This window comes from Bos indicus, chromosome 8, assembly GCF_029378745.1.
Source record: "Bos indicus isolate NIAB-ARS_2022 breed Sahiwal x Tharparkar chromosome 8, NIAB-ARS_B.indTharparkar_mat_pri_1.0, whole genome shotgun sequence".
Lineage (NCBI taxonomy): Eukaryota > Metazoa > Chordata > Mammalia > Artiodactyla > Bovidae > Bos > Bos indicus.
This window is the reverse complement of record NC_091767.1, coordinates 683237-704775: the sequence shown is the minus strand read 5'-3', so window position 1 is coordinate 704775 and position 21539 is coordinate 683237. Positions and strand designations below refer to the sequence as shown.

The window sequence follows — 21539 nt, the reverse complement described above, 5'->3', positions numbered from 1 at the left end:
TGAGCGACTTCACTTTCACTTTTCACTTTCATGCATTGGAGGAGGAAATGGCAACCCACTCCAGTATTCTTGCCTGGAGAATCCCAGGGACGGGGGAGCCTGGTGGGCTGCCGTCTATGGGGTCGCACAGAGTCGGACACGACTGAAGCAACTTAGCAGCAGCATGGGACTACTTAGGGACTGGTGTAACCTTTAAGAAGACAATTTGGCAACATTTAGACGCCCATTCACCTGAGCCAGGGGCTTCATTTCTGGAAAGTCAGGCTTATACAAGGGCACAGGACACATGACACATACATGTACATGGATGTTCATTATAACATCTTTTTAACATATTAGAAACACACTCATGTTGCCCTAAGCGTCCTTGAGAAAGGAAATGGCAATTCAAGTTTGGCATCCCACACAAGGCAGGCTTTAAAAATACCAAAAGTGCACAGTCTATCCAGTAAACCACCAGATTGGAGAAGGGACAGTAGACTTCTTGGGGCGGGGGCAGGCAAGAAATGCACAGCTTTTTAGTTATACTAAGAGGAGAGACTGATGCTGAGCAAACTAGAAATTTTTCACTTTTCATTTTGTAGCTTCCTGTATGATTTTTTTTTACCATAAGCAAATATTCCTCATACACATTAAACGTGTTAAAAAAGGAAAACTAAAGAAAAAAGCATGGTACTATTAGAACCCCAAGCTATGTAGCATTTTCAAAATGAAAAGGAATCCATACTTCTGAGAACAATAAAGGAGACCTGCATTATCATTCTGTCACTTATTAACTTCCTGTGGTCTTTGACTCATATTCTATCTGTCCCCACCTTGCAAGGTTGTCACAAGGCTGAAACAAGGTAGTGCACGTCGAGCCTTTGGTATGAGGCTGGACGCACTGCACTGAAAACGGTTGCCAGCTGCTGCAACGTCAGACAAAAGCTAAGGGCACCGTCCCGTGTCGGGGCAGGGCTGAATGCTCGTCCCCAGTGTCTACTCCCTGCCCCCCGGCTTGAAACATCCGCCCTGACTCTATCTGCGAAGCTTCTCACCGCATGCCTTCTAAAAACATGGTCCCAGCAAGGATTAAAGGGACTTGACTAAAAAAATCAAATGTTAGTAGACTGTCCCCTACACTGACATAGACGGTCATGAGACTGGATCTCGAGGTGCAAACAGATGCTGAAAAAAATTCACACCAGCCGGGGGATTCTCTTGTCTCACTTCGAAGAGTAGGTGAAAATGCCAAGTGCCCAGAAATGAGCCTTTATAGAATGTGGCACATTAAGGTTGAATTCTGCTGTTTCTCCTTAACAACCAAGCAACAGCTGACAGGAAAACTCTTGGCTCTGCTTCGTAAAGGATGCCCTGGAACCAAGACAGAGTGACGCCTGCAGGCCACAGGGGTCCGGGCCCCCTGCCTCACCTTTGGGCTGGATGGTGAAGATCGAGCTAAGAGGACACAGCAGCTCCTCCTGGACAAATGCAGATGTGGCTCCTCCAGGGGCCGCGCTGGGCAAGGGCATGAGCACTCAGGCTAAATACAATATTCCAGATAGGGCCATACAATGGGACTAGGGTAGCTGAGGGCCAGAGGTCACTTCCTGCTACAACAGTACAATGGTGCTTCCAACCAAGTTGTGTAAGAGAGACACCAGCACACAGTAGGAGCTTCAAGAGGGAGCCTTGAAAGCAGATGCCTGATGTAAAAATATTCATGCTAAGAAATTCCCCTCTTTGGATGTATGAGGACGAATTGGCACATCCTTCACCTTCTAGGCAAACATAATTTATAGTTTCTTTTCCTGAGAGCATCCTCTCCTATTTATACCCATGAGGACCAAGAAGCCTTTACTCATGACCTACTGGAGAATTCCAGTCCATCTCTACAGTGAAAGGACCCATGTTCTCCCTGCCACCTGCCAGAGTTCCAATTTTCCTCTTAATCTGTAAAGTAGCTGTTTTTAATGAATATGGATGGGTCTCAGAACTGAACTGCTGTTATTGAATGAGGAGCTTTCCTCCAGCAGTCCTGTAAACTGCTCAGAGTTCTCCTCTGTCTGGATGTCGGAGGCTCTGGTGGGTGAGAGAAAGAAGAGTAGTTAATGGGATGGCCCGATGAGAAGCGCAGCGGGAACTCTCTGGGGTGTATCAGCTCTTTATAGGAAGCAGGCAAACCAGAGAACAGGAGAGAGTTCACGTCACATCACTTTCAGAAGCTGCTGCAGCCCCACAGAGCGTACTGAAAGGGAGAAGGGAAAGGCAGAAATAGAGCGGCATTGCTCCAAGTGCAGTGTGGATAAACAAGGAAAATGTATGAGTCTTTACCCTGGGCGTGCAAAGACAGGTGGTTACATCCTGCAGACCTGCGGGGCTTCTGTGACAGTACAGTTTGGTACACCCTCCCCCACATGTTCAAGAGCCCCTCTCCCACTCAGGCTTATTATTGGGGGATCAACTGTTGGGCTGTCTGCCTAGCAGCCTTAGAAACATCTCGTCTTCTGTAAAATTTTAATAAACCTGCACACTGAAGAAAAATTGAATAATATATTCCCTATAAAAAGTGACCTGGAGAATCTCATTTGCATTGTAAATAGAGTCAGCCAAACCTTTTTGAATAACTTGACTGAGTGTCCAAGGAGTATTTTAATTCTAACTTTTATCCTTTTTCAGGACCTCTTATGGGTTTAAAAGGCTACTACAAAAAATGGGCAGAATGCCTAAACAAACATTTCTCCAAAGAAGACATACAGATAGCCAATAGGCACATAAAAAGATGCTCAACATCACTATTAGAAAAAACCAAAGCAAAACCACAGTGAGGTATCACCTCACACCAGTCAGAGTGCCCATCATCAAAAAGTCCATGAACAATAAATGTTGGAGAGGGTGTGGAGAAAAAGGAACCCTCTTACACTGTTGGTAAGAATGTAAATTGGTGCAGCCACTATGAAGAATAGTATGGAGGTTCCTCAAAAAACTAAAAGTAGAGCTACCATATGTTCCGGCAATCCCACTCCTGGACATAGATCCAGGCAAGGTGGGGTGGGATGGAGGTAGAAGAGGGAGGGGATGTATGTATACATGTAGCTGATTCACAACTGTTGTACAGCAGAAACACAACACTGTAAAGCGATTATATTCCAACAAATTAAATATATATATATATATGCATCTCAACATTCACTGCAGCACCAGTTATGATACCCAAGACATGGAAGCAACCTAAGTTCAACAATAGAGGAATGGATAAAGAAGATGTGGTACATACATACAACGGAACACTACTCAGCCATAAAAGCAATGAAATAATACCATTTGTAGCAACATGGGTAGGCCTGGAGATGATCATACTAAGTAAAGACAGACAGCCAAAGAGGAATACCAGATGATATCACCTACACGTACAATCTACAAAAATGATACAAAGGAATTTATTTACAAACCAGAAACAGATCACAGACTTAGAAAAAAAATATGGCTACCAAAGGGGAAAGGCTGGGGGGGCAGGGATAAATTGGGAGTGTAGGGTTAACATATACACACTACTATAAATAAAATAGGTAACCCACAAGGACCTACTATATAGCACAGGTAACTCTGCTCAATATTCTATAATAACCTAACTGGGAAAAGAATTTTAAAAAAAGAATAGGTGCAAATACATGTGTCACCCGGTCACTTTGCTGTCCACCTGTAACTATCACATTGCTAACCAACTATCTTCCAATATAAAATTAAAAAAAAATGTGTAAAGCCTACTGAGGTGTGCAGTTCCTTTTATACGTGATGATCAGCAAGCACCTCTAAGAGGGCTGAAGAAAAGAGGGTCCATGAGAGAGACTGGCACAGCTCCTCAGTGGGGACCTTTCCAGTTTCCTTCTTTCTTTCCCAAACTATTTTGACTACATAAATTGAGAAGCAGATTATTTTTTCATAATATTTTACGTATAGGTATATTTTTTGTGCTATTTACCTAAATACCTTCCTTTTTTTTTTTTGAGGACTAAGATAGTATCATATTTAGACTATTATGTAGAGAAGGTATCTGTAATTTTTACATTGTAATACATATTACATGTCATGGAGCACTATACTCTTGAATGACGAGACTCCTGCAGACGTTACCCTAACCTACTGAGATGATCTACTGCAACCGTCAAGGCTAAGACATTGTTTATCTTGTGGCCGTTTCTGGCATCTCTGCTTGGAGCTCTGGATAGCAGTCTGATGCCTGTGACATCAGAGGAAAGCAGGGGCCTTCGGCACCGTGGTGGCGGAGGCCACATCTCGATTCACCCTTGGAAGGCTGTGTCTACCACTTCACCAGTGATGCCTGAAGACCAGTCTAAGTAATCTCATGTTGGAGTCAGCAGGGATTCTGGAGAGAAGAACATTCTGGGGTGGATGGTAACGAGCCACGGAGGGATAGGTGGCCACCGCCTTAGAGCGGCAGCCCTGTGCCCCCAGCATGCGCGCCAAGGCCTGGGCACACACCCACTGCAGTCCTGCGTGGGGGGCTATGGGGCCCCTCTGGCACCAAAGGGCTCATGGTCAGGCCCCACAGCCCTCCTCCACAGGGAGCCCCCCAGGAAGGCCGCCTGGGGGTCTTGCCTGCTTTTCCTGAAACTGCAGATGACACTCCTTGTCTAGCAGAAAGAAATACTATCTCTGTGACAAAGAAGGAGCACTCCGGGGGTGGTGGAGAGTGACTGTGAGCAAGGGTGTCCAGCACAGAGTCCCACGTGGACTCACACTGCCATGTCCTGTCCTGCACCACCAACAGCCTTCGTCAACCCCCACACAGGCTGGGTGGTGGGAGAGGACAGGTGACCCACCAGAAAAGCCTGTTCATGGAGAGGATTCAAGGACCCCCCCCACCACCCCCATCTAAACCCCAAGACAGACTCGGCACTCCACCAAGGCCTAAAGGACACCACCGTCCAGAAAGCTCCTGTCCAGCTCGTGCCCAGCACCTGCAGCCAACAGCAGCCCTCATGTAACCGCTACCCTCTCCGAAGGCTCCACGTGGCTCAGAAAGGGGACTGGCCTCCAGCAGCGAGGGCTCTGTGCTGGGCAGGAGCCTGGCTCTGTCCTTCCCTCCAGAGACTTGGCAGGTTCTGAGCTCTGGTCCCTCAGGGGCCAGATGGGGTGCTGACGGCACCTCAGTCACAGGAGAGTAAGGGAGACGACACATGGACAGCGGCTGCCGACAGACCCAATGCAGACTGGACCACGAGAGCTGAGACCCCCCAAGAGACGCCCAGTGGGTACTCTGCTTGGCCCCCCGTTTCCACGAGGTCACCCCCGTCTACACGCAGGCACCTCCCCTGAGCTGTCACCTGGCTGCCTCTGACACCCCTCACCAGTCTGCTTTCCTAAACGTGCCAGCTCATGGAGGGGAATTTTGCTTTTTCAGCAGAGTTTCAAAGTGCCCTGGCAGGACACTGGGGGCCTGGATGCCTGGCTCAGGAGAGCCTCATGCTGTGATGATGACCAGGATGAGTGCGCTGGACACCGGACCCGGCCTGCAGTGAGCCGAGGCACGGAGCCAGAGCCTGACCAGGGACGTTCCGGCCATCACCCCGCCATCACCACTACCACCACAAACGCCAGTTTCTGGATTCCAAGTTGTTGGTTGCTTACATGGGTCACAACCAAAAGAAAAAATAATTGTTTCCTGTGAATTATGCTCGAGTCAGACAATCTGGGTATGAATTCTGCCCAAAAGCAATACTTCCCCAGTGGTTAGCAAACCAGACTGCGTTTCCTTTTCGGTTTAATTTGACCTAATTAAGGACAGGGAGGAGAACTCTGCCGTAATGCTCTGAGAGCCTTTAACAAGTATTCCTTCATAGCTGGCCAAGTCATAACATAAAAGGGAACTGCTTATTTCAGCACAACTTTGGCTCTCATGTTTGGATAATATTCCAAGGCTCCAAATGGAGCCCCACCAAGGTCCAAACATTCCTCCCCCTGCGGCCCAAACACCGAGCTGTCTCCTTACAAGCTCTCACCTCTGCTCACAAGGTGATGTACATACCTGACAATCACTCAGGAGCTTCTATTTGGAAATTTCCCTCCTGGGGGTCACAGGACAGCCAGGAGCAAATGGGGGAAAACACCGTGTCTTTGCATTGTGCCCTTGACTGTGAAAGTATCTGAGTCCTTCCTGTGTCACCATCACAATCTTTGTGTTTCTTGAGAAATCTGCAAAGAGCCAGCCTGTCGTGAAGGCGGCAGCAAGCGGAACATGTACCCCCTCCCCCCAGCCTGGGAGGCCACGGGTCCACGGAAAATGTCAGCCACACTGTGAGCCTGCTTTGATCTCAGAAACCTTTTCCTTCAGGGCTGCTCTTCCTCCATGATTAAGCACGCATGAAAGGATCTAGGGAGGAACCCCACAGATTGGAGAACCCCAAGCCTTTGGTGACTTCCAGAGGGCAGGAACAGGGCCGTGAGGAGAGAGGCTCCAAGGGCCCAGACATGGGGAAACGGACCCCTGTGCAACCACTCAGATGGATGTCTGATGTCTGATCAGGGAAGGGTCATGAGACATACGCTGTGGAGAGGAGTCAGTACCATGCCCGGTGGGCTGTGGGCCCAGGCGGATGCTGATCACACTGTTCCCTGGTCACCTGCTGGCCCACTAGACTCAGCAGGCTTTCAAAGAACAAGAGCATGAACTTTCTAAGTGGCAGGATCCCAGGAGGTTTCTTTCTGAGGGAGCTGGCTGGACTTTCTCTCAGAGAGGCCAGTAAGTGATGTCCAGCTTGGGTGCTGGGTCCGGAGGGGTCCCCAAAGGGACCGGCCTGGGGGTAGTGTCATCACAGGACCCTGCTGACTCAGGTGCAGGCCCACCGTGTGGCTGCACCTGGACAGGCTCCGGGAGGTGGGCTCTCTGATTGGGAGAGATGGACAGAACCTGGGGTCACAGCTCCCCAGGAGCCGAGCGGGGCGCTGAGGCAGGAGTTCAGCGAGGAAAGTGCAGGGCCTGAATGAAAGGGTGAGCCAGGGCTGGATGGCCAGTCTGAGGGCCACAACTGGGTCCTGGGGGTAGGGCGTCCATGGCTGGCTTCTGTGCCAGCTTCGTTACAGGGAACAGGTGGGTCAGAAACTAAAGTCCCACAAGCTGGGAGGCGCGGCCAAAAATGTCTAGAAAGGAGAGTTTAAGGGACAGTTTCTTCTGATGAGATAATACCTCAGGAGCACTTGGGAAATACAGATTCCAAAGCTCCCCTCGAGCTTCAGGAATCAACACCATTTGGAGTCAGAGCCTGGGAATCTGTGTTTGTGCCAAGCAACACCCCTCCCACCATGTCCCAACCATGGGATTTTTAGGAATTCTAAAGCTTTAAGCCCACCGAAGCCTGTTCAAGCACAAGGAACTTAAAGGCAGGAAACTTGCTCAGTTACAAGCATGGCCGTGCGACCCTGGGGGTCACTGGACCTCATGAGCCTCAGCTCTTCATCTGTAACGTGGGGACAACGCACTTCTTCACAGGACAGTGCTTGAGCTGACGGAGAGCACACTGCAATCTGTCAGTGTGAAGGTTTACGATTATCGTGTTTTCGAGCCCAAGTGAAATCTCGCAGGCTTCCAGCCCTGTAGCTAAGACAGCTCTGGGTTTCAGTCACTATCTTTGAACTGATGTCCCTAAGGGGGACGGTCCTTGGCTGTGGGTCTCCTGGAAGGCCCTCCAAAGGGCTGTCATTTCAGCCAGCACTTTCCACTCTGCCTGGTGGTCAGTTTGAAGGCCCTGTGCTGTGGGATGGATCCATGCTTTTCAAATCCTGGAGTCATGAGGGAGAAGGGCTTTGAGGGGCAGTAGTCTCAGGGGTCGGCTCCCACAGGGGTAAATCCCAGGGACATCTGATGTGCTAAGCTCCTTGGGACAGTAGCTGGCGTGAAGCTCTAAGAAGCGGAAGAGCAGGATCAGAGGCCCAGGGCAGCTGATGAATGCGAGACGTGGTCAGGAGCAAAGGAAGGAGCAGCTCCACAGGGAGGCTCCAGACGACCACTGGAGGAGATGATCGTCATCACATACGGGCCGAGCCATGTCCAGCAAGCGAGGAGACAGCTCATGACGACACAGTGAGGCTCGGCTGCCACTCACAGCCCGGGGGAGTCGGCCATACCCCCGAGGCCCAGGGGAAGGCAGTGTCAGGCCGGGGTCGCTGCCACACCCTGTGCAATGCCTCTCACGGCTCGAGAGGCCTGGGGCGCTGGACACAGCTCAACAGACAGAAAGAAAGATGATGGAGCTGCTGGCGAGCAGAACTCTGAGATAAAGCAAAGAGATCTGGTGTCATTTAACCCAGAGGAGGAGCCAAGGTCAGACACAGAATCCAGAGTGACCGTGGCTCTTCACACCCTGAGGAGGAGGCCAGTTCAGTGGGACCGTATATGTTAAGGAAAAGAAAGCACGGTTTGTGATGAGTGTCCCAAGTGTGGTCAAGCTTGCAAGGCAAAGGAAAATCCCTTTCCCAACCTGGGCAAGCAGAGATGATGAAACATCAACTCAAACCACAGTGCAAACTGGAAGGAAGATGGTGCCAAGTGGCTGCATCAGCCCTGGCCCAGAGCTGGGCTTGGGGACAAGCAGTTAATCTCTCTGTGCCTGCGTTTCCGCATCTGTAAAGTAAGGTCATGGTCCAGGAGGCCTCCCAGGTCCTTCCTCCTCAGCCTGAAAAGTCACCTTCTGTGGGCCCAGGGGGAACGTGGCGTCTGTGTTTAATAACATGCTAAAGATTCTCCTTCCAAGGAAGCAAAGACAGGACACGTGCAGTGGGGGTGGAGGCCTGATCTGGGCTTGGAGACCAGCTGCACAGTCCTGCAGGGGGTCCTCTGCTTCTGGGAGGAGAGGAGGGGAGAGGAGACCCAAGTGGAAGGGAGCATGAGGAGGCCAAGGAGCCAGCTGGGACTCGGAGGGTGCAGGAGGCTGTGGTCGGGCAGCAGCAGAGAGGAGGAGCCTATCCAGCTGACAGGCCACTTCGGGAACACAAGGGTGGGGCTGTGCCCGGCAGGGAAGGCCCCGGGTCTCCACGCAGGACTGGGTGGGCTGCCCGGGTTTCCGTTTTCCCTCTGCTGTTTATTAGCCCGTGATCTTGGGCAAAATGCTTATCCTCATTAGAACATCATTTCCACGTAATAAAATGGGGGTAACAGATCCACTTCATGGTGTTTTCGTGAGGATTAAACATGATTATGTGCCTGACACGTAGCAAGGACGGAAAAACCACCATCATTCTGAGGTGGGCCTGCGTATGGAATTAAGGCAGAGAAAAAAGAAACCTCCGTGACTCACAGCTCAAAGACAAGACCTGACGCAGGGCTGCTTCCGCAGACGTGGATGGTTCTCCCCACTCCTCCCTCGGATCCCAGGAGCACCGAACTTCCTGGGAGGGGGTGCTATTACTTCCCCACTTCAGGGCGGGGACACTGAGCCTCAAGGCGCTCAGCTGTAACTGAGCTGTTGAGATGTCGCCATCACTCAGGCTCCTGGCTCCAAAGTTGCTCCTGTTCTCCCAACATCTAACCCCGGGAGAGAAACCAGGAGAAAGTGGGAGGTAGACACGTCTTCTAAAGTGACAACCTAGTCAGCTGAGTAATTTGGGAACAGGAGACTGAATTGGTCGTTCCTCCAATGACCCTGAGCCTTGGAAGCCCGCCAGAACCCACCTGGCACTGGGAAGGCGGACAGGCTGGGGCTCCTCCGGTGGGCCCGGCAGGCACTGTCGCAGGGACGAGCCTGTCCTCCCTGCCCCACGCAGAGGGTGGGCGTGAGCGGCCAGCTCTCACCCTCCCAGACGAACAGCAAGCCTGTGCTGTCTCTGAGCAGACCCCCGGGCCCTGGGCCACGGTCACAGCTCTCCCAAGCCCCGAGGGAACTGGAGGGTCTTTCCTGAGCCACTCTGCTCTTTCTCCCTCTTGGCACAACAACCCCTGCTGAGCTCTCCCCACTGGATGCCCCCCAGGCCTAGAGCCTGTCCAGGACTGGCCTCTCCTGTTCCACCTCCTCCCCCGGGGATGGGACTCTGTCTGCTGAGGCCAGACATGCAGCCCTGGGCCTCAACGCTGGGCCCTCATCCCTCATTTCCCTTCTCTCCAGAACGCACTCACACTCTCTGGCTCTGGGATTATTAAAAATAATAATAATAGTAAAGTGAGGTGGGGGGCATATTTTCTTTTCAAAATTTTAGATAGAGTCCTGCTGGAAGCAAGCAACATGACTAAATGACTTCTTAGAGTCCCTTCCAGCCAGTGATTCACCAGACCTAGAATTTAAGCTGGAATGGACTGTTCTATTCTAGGCCAAATGTCTCATTTTTGCAAATAAGGAGAGTGCAGTCCATGAAGGTTAAGAGTCGTGGGGTCCACTTGCTGCCGTGGAAGGAGCACAAGGTCTGAAGCTAGACGCTCCGTGTCTGACCAGACTGGACCGGCTGCACGCTGCGTGCCCTGGAGTGGGGAAGACGCAAGGACGCCCTGCTCCTCCTGCCTCTGCACCTCATCCTGGCAGTCAGATGCCAGCACACCCGTGAAGGACACGAGGCGACGTCATGAACTGGTCCATCAACATGAAGCGGTTTGCTCAAGGTGGTCCTGGATGAACGCTGTCGTTTGAGTCTCATCACACACTGCTGCCTTCTTGACATTTCGCCAGGGCTCTGGTTGTTTTTTCTCATAAACAATACTAATTTGACCTCCACAAGCGTTCCTTTAAGGCCCTCGAGGCACAGACTCAAACAGACCAACTTGGAGGAAGCTCAGCCTTCCACCGCCTCGGGGTCCTGGCCCTCTGACCTAGATCCAGAACTGCCCAGGGACAGGGCGCGCTTTCCCCGGAGCCCTCCCGCTGCTGCAGGCCAGGCTGGGTGCTGAGGGCACTGCTTGGTGGTCTGTAGAGGACTGCTGGGCCACAGCCTGTACCCTGAACACTGGAAGAGGTCGGGGCTGAGTTGCCAAGCTAGGTAACAGATACTGTCTCCTCCAAGCTCACACTGGATAGAGCTGGGAACTAGCTCAGCCACAAGAGCTGGCTCACTTGCCAGTTTGTGGTCGGGCACAGAGGAGAGGCAGGAGACGGCAGCTGGGCCCCGGGGATGACGCATGGACCTCCGAGGGCTCTATGCCCCGACCCCACCACTGCTGGAGCCTGGAAAGAGCATCCATGCCCCTCGGCTGATCACGAGGTGAGGCGTCCTCGGCAGGTGGGCCAGAGCCAGCTCTACACTCTTCCCAAGCAACGTGCATCCTGCCACTGCAACCGCCTGGCCCACGGGGCCACAGGGGCAGCCTGGACCTGCCCCTTTCCTCCCTGACAGCCCTCTACACTTGACACGGGGTGCCTCCCCTTCATCAGGGAGAGCCAAGCCTCTTCTCTGACAATGGTATCCAGCCCGTGAAGAGCCCAGCAGAGAAATCCTGTGTCGCCTGCTTTCTGAAGCATGAAAACTGTGTCACGTTTCAGGAACAACGCTGAGGTCAGGCCTACAAGAAACAGACGATATCGATCTTTTGCTCTAAGCAATAAATGGACAAAAAATGGGGAAAATCCCATGAGCCAGTTCAGCCAACAATTTCCACGTTGAAAAAAAAAGTTAAAAGTCCAAGCTGGAGCCATGTGGATACATTTTCTTTACCCTATACTTCAGGCGCCCATAACCTTCCTTTTAAATCATCTCCAAGCAGCCACAAGCCACGCCAGCCGCAAATCACGAGGTGGCTTTGGTCTCGCGGCAGTGGAATGTTCTGCAGCGGACGGGCTGCTTCCCGGGCGCCGGGGGGAGCCCCAAAACCCGCGAGGCTGAGAGCACGCATGACATCAGAGCTCAACCATCCAGGAAGGGGCTGCGCAGGCCGCAAACCACAGCGGGCAGATAAAGCAGGGAACAGCCTTGCTTAGGAAAACATTCGCGAATACCACAGGCAGCTGGCAGAGGCAAGTTTAATTACATTCACAGAAAGCCACTGTTTCCTCCGCCCCACAGCCCTGGTGCCGACCAGCGAGTGGGGAGAGCCCGGCAGCCCAGCCGGCATAGAGGGCCAGAGGAGCCGAGCGGATCACCACTTCCCCCCATCTGCGCTCTGTGTCACGCCTTTATTGGCCCCAGCTGTGGAGCCGCTCAATAGGCTCTGAAAGGGTTTTCAAGCGAACTAGACCTCAGGAGTAACCTATCCTTTAATTTATAGCTGGAGATCAAGAACATCCATTATTCAATTCATGATTAATTGACAAGGCACCAAGAGCATCCTGGGCATAAATGAAGCCGCAGCGACTGCCATCTGCCTACACATCAGGGGCCACTGAAGCTTTCCCTCGTTTATTTATTTATTGTTTTTAAAGGAATCGTTCAAAGAGTTAACTATATAGTGTTTGAAGGGCTGGTAAATGTACTGGATGTGCCTCTGGGCACCTCAGAGGAACAACGTTCAACAGATATTGGTAAAGCATGATTAAAGCTCAAAGGGAAAAAATGGTCCAAATAAAAATGCTATCTTAAAGAGTATTTAAGCGGCATCTTATAGTAACTGCTAAAGTGGGAGTCTCAGGAGAGACTGCAGAATCTTTTATGAGACAAGAAGGATATGCCTGAAGAGTTCCCTTGGCTTTTCTAATTTTAGCCCCAGAGACCATGGCTGCTGCTAATTCCAGTCTGTGATTCCACCTAAGTGAAGGATTACCAATATCAAGAAGGGAAAACAGGCCCAGTGAAACCACACTACAAACAAATAAACAAGCAACAAATGAAAACACTGCTGATCAAAGCGACCTCATTCTTAAAGGAACAGTGAAAAATTACATTGTCATTAGTGGCACTAATGTCCAGTGCCTAGTCTTGTCATGCTATTTACAGCCTGGTACTGCATTGGCAGTAATCTTCACCAGAACCCACTGTCCATTTCAGGAGGAGGTGAGGGGAGGGCCCTAGTGCACGTTCATAATATCTTCATGGAACCTCTAAAACAATGGCCCGAGAAAAACGCAAGGCTCCAGAGTTGATGAAAATAACCTGTTTGCCTTTGTTAGGAGCCAGGACCTGCCTTTAGAAATTGCTGGGGTCATGAGATCTCTTGTAGGTTTACTGGGAGCAGAAACAAACAAGCACCCACTGAGCTCCACCTGGAAGAGTGAGAAGGGCCATAAAAGTCTTTTCATCAAGTGAAAAGAGACTCAGGGTAACCTACCAGCATGTTTCACAACATTCCAGTACCCTGAGACTCTCTCCTTCCCCTCCTCAGGCAGTCCTCCCCACCCCCAGCCTATCACTGTCACCACGGTCACCCTCGACCACCCACAGACCACCTGCCCAGCAGGAGGGCAGTGACTTCCACATCCCTGTGAGCCCAGGTGTCAGGGTCTTCACGTTCATGGCACAGGAAGTTTGGGGGAAACCTCTTCATAAAATCATGCTGGCTAGCTCTGGATTAGCTAGTTTCAAGAACTCACTAACACCGAGTACTTATGAAACAGTGACAGCAAAGCTTTCCATAAAAACCATCAGATTTTAGCTAGTCTTTCTAGGGTAGGCGAGTCATCAGGAATGCATTCTTCCCATTGTGCTCGGCCTGCCACTTGTTCCCTGAGAGCGCAGCCAACTGCACACTAACCAAGGCGCGGACCCCATCACAGGGCCTTCCAGGGGAACAGGAGGACTCCATCAGACAAAGGGTTGCAACCAGGTGACACCCAAGAAAACAAGCAGACAAACAATCTGGAGGCAACTGAAGAGCGTCCAGTGAGAGAGCTCCCGGATTCCTCGTGGAGAGAGGCATCCCGAACCCTCGGGCGAAGCGTTTCCAGCTGAAGTTCATTCAGCCCCGGATCCCGCAGCCAGGCTGTCAGGGAGCGCTCTCCTGGGAGAGGTTCCGTCTCCTTGGACCAGCGATGGAGAGACTGCAGGGACATCGGGCTACACCAAACCGGTGCGAGCCGCTCCAGGAGCACAAACGCTTGAAAGAGCTTTGGTCAAAGTGTCACTTTTTAAAGGAAAAGGACGGGGGCGGAGGAAACCTCAGCCTCTTGCCTCTCTCCCCTCCCCCACCCCTGCTCTAACCGCGGAGAAGTCTAGGGCGCAGGACCCCCTCCCCGACCCCAGAGCCGACGGACAAGGAAGGATAGGCGGGAGCACGCGCTGCCCGGCCCCGCCGACCTGCCGAAAGGCAGCCTGGACTCCGCGCTCCCCCCGGCCCCGCGTGACCCCGCGCCCCGCGCCGCCTGCACTAACCGGCCGCGCCGCAGACACCTCCTGCCCCGAAACAGCTCGTCTCGGGCCTCTCAGGACTCAGTCCCGCCCGGCTCACAGGGCCGGCCTCTGAATTCGGTCTCGTTGGCCGAGCTCCGGGCACTGAGAGCGCGCAACCGGCGGCCAGGAGCCGGCGCGAGGGCGGCGGGAAGACTTCTCGGTTTAGTCGGCCAGCGGTGGAGGGGAGCCTGAGCGTCGGGGCCGGGTTGGGGAGCGGAGGGGTGTGTCCTCGGGCGGCTGGGGAGGGGGAGGGGTGTGTCTTGGGGGATGGGGAGGGTGTACCCTGGGGTTGGGGAGGGGTGTGTCCTGGGACTGGGGAGAGGGGAGGGGGTGTGTCCCGGGTTTGCAGGGGAGGGGGAGGAGGTGTGTCCTTGGTGCTGGAAAGGGGGGAGGGGTGTGTCCTGGGGGGTTGCTGGGTGGAGGAGGGCTGTGCCTGGGTCTGGTTGGGGGAAGGAGGTGTGTCCTGGGAGATGATGGGGAAGGGAGGGGGATATGTGTCTTGGAGCTGGAGAGGGTGCCATCCAAGGAGGGGCGCACAGAAATAACCGGGGTGAGAGCCGGGGGTGGGGGGTGGGGTGGGGAGCGGGGGCTGGGAGAACTGGGAGGACGGCAGCCGAGTCTCAGGGGCTCTGCGCTCTCTGCACATCTGGCGAAGCCTGCTTCTCTGCCAGGGTAGCGATCAGCCCGCAGCAGGTAATAAGCAAGCGGCACCGGGGTTTCAGAAGCATTTCCCACAGACCTCTGTTCCTTTAGTCAAGGTAAGTGTCTCTCAGGACCCTTTGGGGAGCGGCGAACCTAGGTAGTAACTGGTAGTGAATCTGTATCATTTATAGAAGAACTCACCTTCTGCCTGACCTTCCTTCTAGACCCTTCTATGCCCAGTACCCTCGGTTACACTCTCCATCTGCATTGTTCTTGTGAATTAAACTGTTTCTCTGATGTTGCCTTGCTGCAAAGCTATAAATTAATTACTACATCATCCCCCAAGCCCCTAGGAAGAAGAATGCCAAGAATAAATCCGGGCTTTGTTCTTTTTCATGTTGAACAAGTCTGTCATTAATCAAGCCTTCCCACCCCATCCAGGGAACAGACCCAAGACTGCCAGACAAGTATATGTCCGGCGATCCTACTGTCTTTCTCTGCAGTCTTACGCCACGGTGACTCAGCTCCCACACAGATGGCCTGCTGGGGAGACGACAGCACAGACAGGGCCAACCGTTTCTTAAAGACCTAAGACTCACCAACTCTAGCCCGCTGGCAGACACAGCCTCATTTTTAAACACTTGCAAGAATTGTCTCCTGCCTTGCAGTCACAGAACTGCTTGTGATTGGTCAGTATGAGAGAAAGCCAGGGCTGTCTTTGGAAATTTAAGAAAGAAACTCATAAGACCCATGAAGCTATTAATTTTAATGTATCGTATAACATGTCAAAGGCATGACACACTTGAAGTCAATTAGAAACCATGTCAGAAAGTGTGTTCCAGAAATGGAATCATCTTGAAAGGTCTAACACAGAGATAGTGCAAAAAACATTTTTTGAAATGAAAGTAAAATGTTGAGAGTCTAGTGCCTTTTTATTACACTAAGGAAGTGGTGGTCATGAAACAGCACACTTTTCCTCCCTTACTAAATGCCCCCCTTTCTTTGGGAACCAATGTAAGGTTAATAGAAGTGAAGATGCTTTTCAGATATGAAGCATCTGGCAGGTTCAGTCCCTTTTTGTGTGTGATGAGGTCCTGTTATGTTTTCTCTACACTTGCTTCTCCAGTCTCTGAATAACTTAGGGAAAGACTTGTGTCCCTCACTTGCATCAAGTGAAGCCGTGGCCTTGCTGGGGAAGGGGGCTATCTCTAGTAGACATGGCAGGTCCTAACTGCCATTCTCACCCCCAGGAAGGGCTGTTAGGACGACCTTTCCTCTATGAATTAAGAGGGACACTTCACTGATCATGTTGCCCTGGCAAACAGGAGGATCAGTGTGTCAGTGGGGACCAAGGCCACAGGGGCCCTGGCAGCCACTCTGCTGACACTGCGCACAGTTCAGGAGCCGGAAATGCAGAGAGACTGCCACCACGTAGAACTCTCAGTCGAAGATGGCAGCCCTCTGGGCGTCCTGAGTTCAAGCGTGGGTGAAGTGGAGGGTCCACACCAGGAGGCCCCTGAAGAGTGTGGCTCTAGCTGCAAAGGGCCCTGGCGCCTCCGCCTCCTTTGATGTGTCCAGAGGAGCCATCAGAGCGCTAAACCTTCTGTAGAGCTTCTTGGGTCAGGAGAGGAACAAGGGAGCTGGGAGGGTTCTCAGAGTGTGGTCTGCAGTGGACCTGTCTCCAGGATGGGTGGGGAGCTTGCTGAAAATGCAAATTCCTCAGGCCCTACTCTGAACAGCTGAATCACAGGATCATCTTGCCTGGGGGCTCTGATGTCACTGTGTGTGTGTGTGTGTGTGTGTGCGCGCGCGCGCACGCATAATTGAATATTTTGAATAAGAAATATTCATGTAATTTAAATAAAGGTCCAGACACCATGGTCTTCCTACCAGAGGCCCTTCTGTCCAGTCCACACCCTTCCCTGGAGGTAACCACTGATACTCATTTTTTTTCCTGCAGACTTCCAAGTTTCATTATGCATATACCTGCAAATATAAATTCCTAATCTTTTTTCTTTATTTTTTAAAAATGTATGCAGAAGAATTACTGTCTTTTAACTTGCTCTTTCATTTAAATATGTTTTTGGATCTTTTCTATATCACATGCTCAATCAATCAGTCATTTGGAAACATACATTTATTAGGCACCTACTACATGCCACACCAAAGAATTGATGCTTTCAAATTGTGGTCCTGGAGAAGACTCTTGAGAGTCCCTTGGACAGCAAGGAGATCAAACCAGTCAACCCTAAAGGAAAAAAACCCTGAATATTCATTGGAAGGACTGTTGCTAAAGATCCAGTAATTTGGCCACCTGATGCAAAGAGCTGACTCATTTGAAAAGACCCTGATGCTGGGAAAGATTGAGGGAAGGAGGAGAAGTGGGCAACAAAGGAGAAGAGGATCAGATGGTTGTATAGCATCACTGACTCAATGGACATGGGTTTGAGCAAGCTCCAGGAGATAGTGAAGGACAGGGAAGCATGGTATGCTGCAGTCCATGGGGTCTCAAAGAGTCAGACACGACTTAGTGACTAAACAACAACTACATGCCAATTGAGGCTTCTCGGGTAGCTCAGCTGGTGAAGAACCTGCCTGCAATGCAGGAGACTTGGGTTCGATCCCTGGGTTGGGAAGATCCCCTGGAGAAAGGAAAATCTACCCATTCCAGTATTCTGGCCTGGAGAATTCCATAGAGTATATAGTCCATGGGGTTGCAAAGCGTCGGACATGACTGAGCGACTTTTACTTTTCACGTGCCAACTAGGGCTTCCCAGTTAGCTCAGTAGTAAAGAATTTGCCTGGCAATGCAGGAGACTCAGGTTTGACCCTGAGTCAAAAGGGGTCAGGAAGATCCCCTGGAGAATGAAATGGCTACCCACTCCAGTATTATTGCCTGAAGAATTATATGGACAGAGGAGCCTGGCGGGGTACAGTCAATAGAATCACAAAGAGTTGGACATAGTGACTAAACAACAATAAACAGGCCCAAGTACTGTTGTATATCACAGGGATATGGAAGTCAACAAAACTGACGACAATTACTGCCCCATAGCATCTATATCTTGGGGGAGGCACATAAAGCAGACAGTAAACATATAAGTTATATGTTGTGTTAGAATATAATAAAAGTAATTGAAAACATAGAACAAGATAATGGAGATTGGAAATGTCAGGCGGGGACTTAGATTTTAGATGGAGTGGTCAGAGGTGGCCTTGTGGAGAAAGTGACATTTAAGCAGAGTTAACGATGGTGAGGGGTGAGCCCTGAGATTCTCTGGGGAGGCTGAGGGAACAGCTTGTACAGAGGCCTTGAGGTGGGAAGCTGACCCGCATGTTCGAGGTACGGGGAAAAGGCCACGCAGCTGGACACAAGCAAGGTGGAATGTCAAAGGAGGGGAGGGAAGTCAGGGGGCCACAGTCAGCCATCACAGGGTCTCAGGCAGAGGAGAGGCGCAACGCGGATCGCTCTCATGTGTCACATCTCAGGGCATTGTCCCGGACAAACGCCGCACAACTGCAGCAGGGCCCGAATGAGCGACACTGAGCTGCTTCCAGGACGCGGCTATTAAACAGTGTTGCAAGTTTCCACATATGACAGTTTACCCTCTCCAGCATGTGTCTAAGGGATTCATCCCAGCAAGTGCGATTACTGGGCTGTACATTCCTAATTCTGGTGGACACGGCCCTGTTGCCCCTCAAAGGGCTTGGCCAGCCCACACTCCCACCAGCAATGCTGACCACTGCCTGTTCACCACGGCCTTGCCTGCAGAGCACCTCGGCAAACATCAGAGTGTCCACCAGTCAGATGGGTGAAGAGTGACGTCTCAAGCAGATTCACAGGGACTTCCCTGGGCATCCAGTGGCTAGGACTCTGTGCTCCCAATGCAGAGGGCCCAGGTTCAATCTGATCAGGGGACTAGGTCGCACAGGCTGCAACTAAGAGTTCTCATGCTCAAGAGTCCACCTGCCTCAACAAAGACCCTGTGTGCCACAACTAAGACTTAGCATAGGCAATAAATGAATACAGGAAAAAAAGAAAAAGGCATACTCACAGATCTTGAAATCAAACTTTACAGTGACCAAAGGGGAAGCGTGAGCAGAAGTAACAAACTGGGAGATTGCGGTTGACATATACGCACTACTATATATAAAATAGGTAACTAATGAGAGCCTACTGGATAGCACAGGAAACTCTGCTCAATATTCTGCAATGACTTACATGGGAAAAGAATCTAAAAAAGAGTGGATATATGCATATGTATAACTGATTCACTTTGCTCTACAGCATAAAGTAACACAATATTGTACATCAACAATAAGAAATATTAAACATAATAAAAATTAAACATTAAAAAAAGATTCTGATGGCCTTTCTGTGACATTCAAGTAGCTAGTTGGCTACCTGAGTATCATCTTTGGAGAAATGTCTCAAGTCTTTTCCCCATTTTAAATCATGTTATCATCATTGCTGTTGAATACAAGAATTCTTCATGTATTCTGGATATTGGCCCTGTAGTAGATACATGGTTTGCAAATACTTGCTCCTGTCTTATAGTCTGGCTTCCCACTGTGGGCTGTGTCCTTCGATACCCGGAAGATTTGCAGTTTAACGTAGTCCCCCTACTTGTGTGATTTTTCTTCTGTTGGCTGCGCTTTGTCCCACAAACACTCTGTGATAGTCATCTTCTACCTACCTACCTGTCTCTCCCATCAGGAAGCTTCCATAAGCCTCTTATCCCTATCCATCAGAAGGTAGACAGACTGAAAGCCATAATCACAGAAAACTAACCAATCTGATCACATGGCCCACAGCCTTGTCTAACTCAATGAAACTGTGAGCCATGCCATGTGGGACCACCCAAGATGAACTGGTCATGGTGGAGAGTTCTGACAAAATGTGGTCCACTGGAGAAAGGAAGGGCAAAGCATGTCAGTATTCCTGCCGTGAGAACCCCATGAACTGTGTGAAAAGGCAAAATGTATGACACTGAAAGATGAACTTCTACATTAGTAGGTGCCCAATATGCTACTGGAGAAGACTGGAGAACTAACTCCAGAAAGAATGAAGGGAGGGAGCCAGAGCAAAAACAACACCCAGGTGTGGATGTGAGTGGTGACGGAAGCAAGGTCCAATGCTGTAAAGAGCAATATTTCATAGGAACCTGGAATGTTAGGTCCATGAATCAAGGCAAATTGGAAGTGGTCAAACAGGAGATGGCAAGAGTGAACATCGATATTCTGGGAATCAGCGAACTAAGATGGACTAGAATGGGTGAATTTAACTCAGATGACTGTTATATCTACTACTGTGGGCAGAAATCCCTTAGAAGAAATGGAGTAGCCATCATGGTCAACAAAAGAGTCCGAAATGCAGTACTTGGATGCAATCTCAAAAACGACAGAATGATCTCTCTTCGTTTCCAAGGCAAACCATTCAATATCACAGTAATCCAAGTAAATGCCCTGACCAGTAATGCTGAAGAAGCTGAAGTTGAACAGTTCTAGGAAGACCTACAAGACCTTCTAAAACTAACACCCAAAAAAGATGTCCTTTTCATTATAGGGGACTGGAATGCAAAAGTACGAAGTCAAGAAACACCTGGAGTAACAGGCAAATTTGGCCTTGGAGTACAGAATGAAGCAGGGCAAAGGCTAATAGAGTTTTGCCAAGAGAACACACTGGTCACAGAAAACACCCGCTTCCAACAACACAAGAGAAGACTCTACACATGGATATCACCAGATAGTCAACACTGAAATCAGATTGATTTTATTCTTTGAAACCAAAGGTGGAGAAGCTCTATAAAGTCAGCAGAAACAAGACTGGGAGCTGACTGTGGCTCAGATCATGAACTCCTTATTGCCAAATTCAGACTTAAATTTAAGAAAGTAGGGAAAACCACTAGACCATTCAGGTATGACCTAAATCAAATTCCTTACAATTACACAGTGGAAGTGAAAATTAGATTTTAAGGACTAGATCTGAAGGACAGAGTGCCTGATGAACTATGGACGGAGATTTGTGACATTGTATAGGAGACAGGGATAAGACCATCCACAAGAAAAAGAAATGCAAAAAAGCAAAATGGCTGTCTGAGGAGGCCTTACATATGGCTGTGAAACGAAGAGAAGTGAAATGCAAAGGAGAAAAGGAAAGATATAAGCATTTGAATGCAGAGTTCCAAAGAATAGCAAGGACAGATTAAGAAAGCCTTCCTCAGTGATCAGTGCAAAGAAATAGAGGAAAACAATAGAATGGGAAAGACTAGAGATCGCTTCAAGAAAATTAGAGATACCAAGGGAACATTTCATGCAAAATGTTCATTTCATGCAAAATGGCTCAATAAAGAACAGAAATGGTATGGACCTAACAGAAGCAGTAGATATTAAGAAGAGGTGGCAAGAATACACAGAAGTGTACAAAAAAGATCTTCATGACCCAGATAATCACAATGGTGTGATCACTCACCTAGAGCCAGACATCCTGGAATGTGAAGTCAAGTGGGCCTTAGGATGCATCACTATGAACAAAGCTAGTGGAGGTGATGGAATTTCAGTTGAGCTATTTCAAATCCTGAAAGATGATGCTGTGAAAGTGTGCACTCAATATGCCAGCAAATTTGGAAAACTCAGCAGTGGCCACAGGACTGGAAAAGGTC

General features: G+C 50.2%; 1 protein-coding gene across 6 annotated transcripts in view; it reads right to left on the bottom strand.

Moving 5' to 3' along the window:
* PALLD (palladin, cytoskeletal associated protein) overlaps positions 1-21539 on the bottom strand; it is a 364941-nt gene that overhangs the window by 226361 nt on the left and 117041 nt on the right. Inside the window, exon 1 of one of the 6 annotated variants that reach the window (XM_070794346.1) lies at positions 14218-14396. The exons of the other annotated variants lie outside the window; for them this stretch is intronic. The gene's annotated coding sequence lies outside the window, so the exon portion shown is untranslated. Of the gene's footprint in view, positions 1-14217; positions 14397-21539 lie in introns of those variants that run through there. 6 annotated transcript variants of the gene reach the window in all.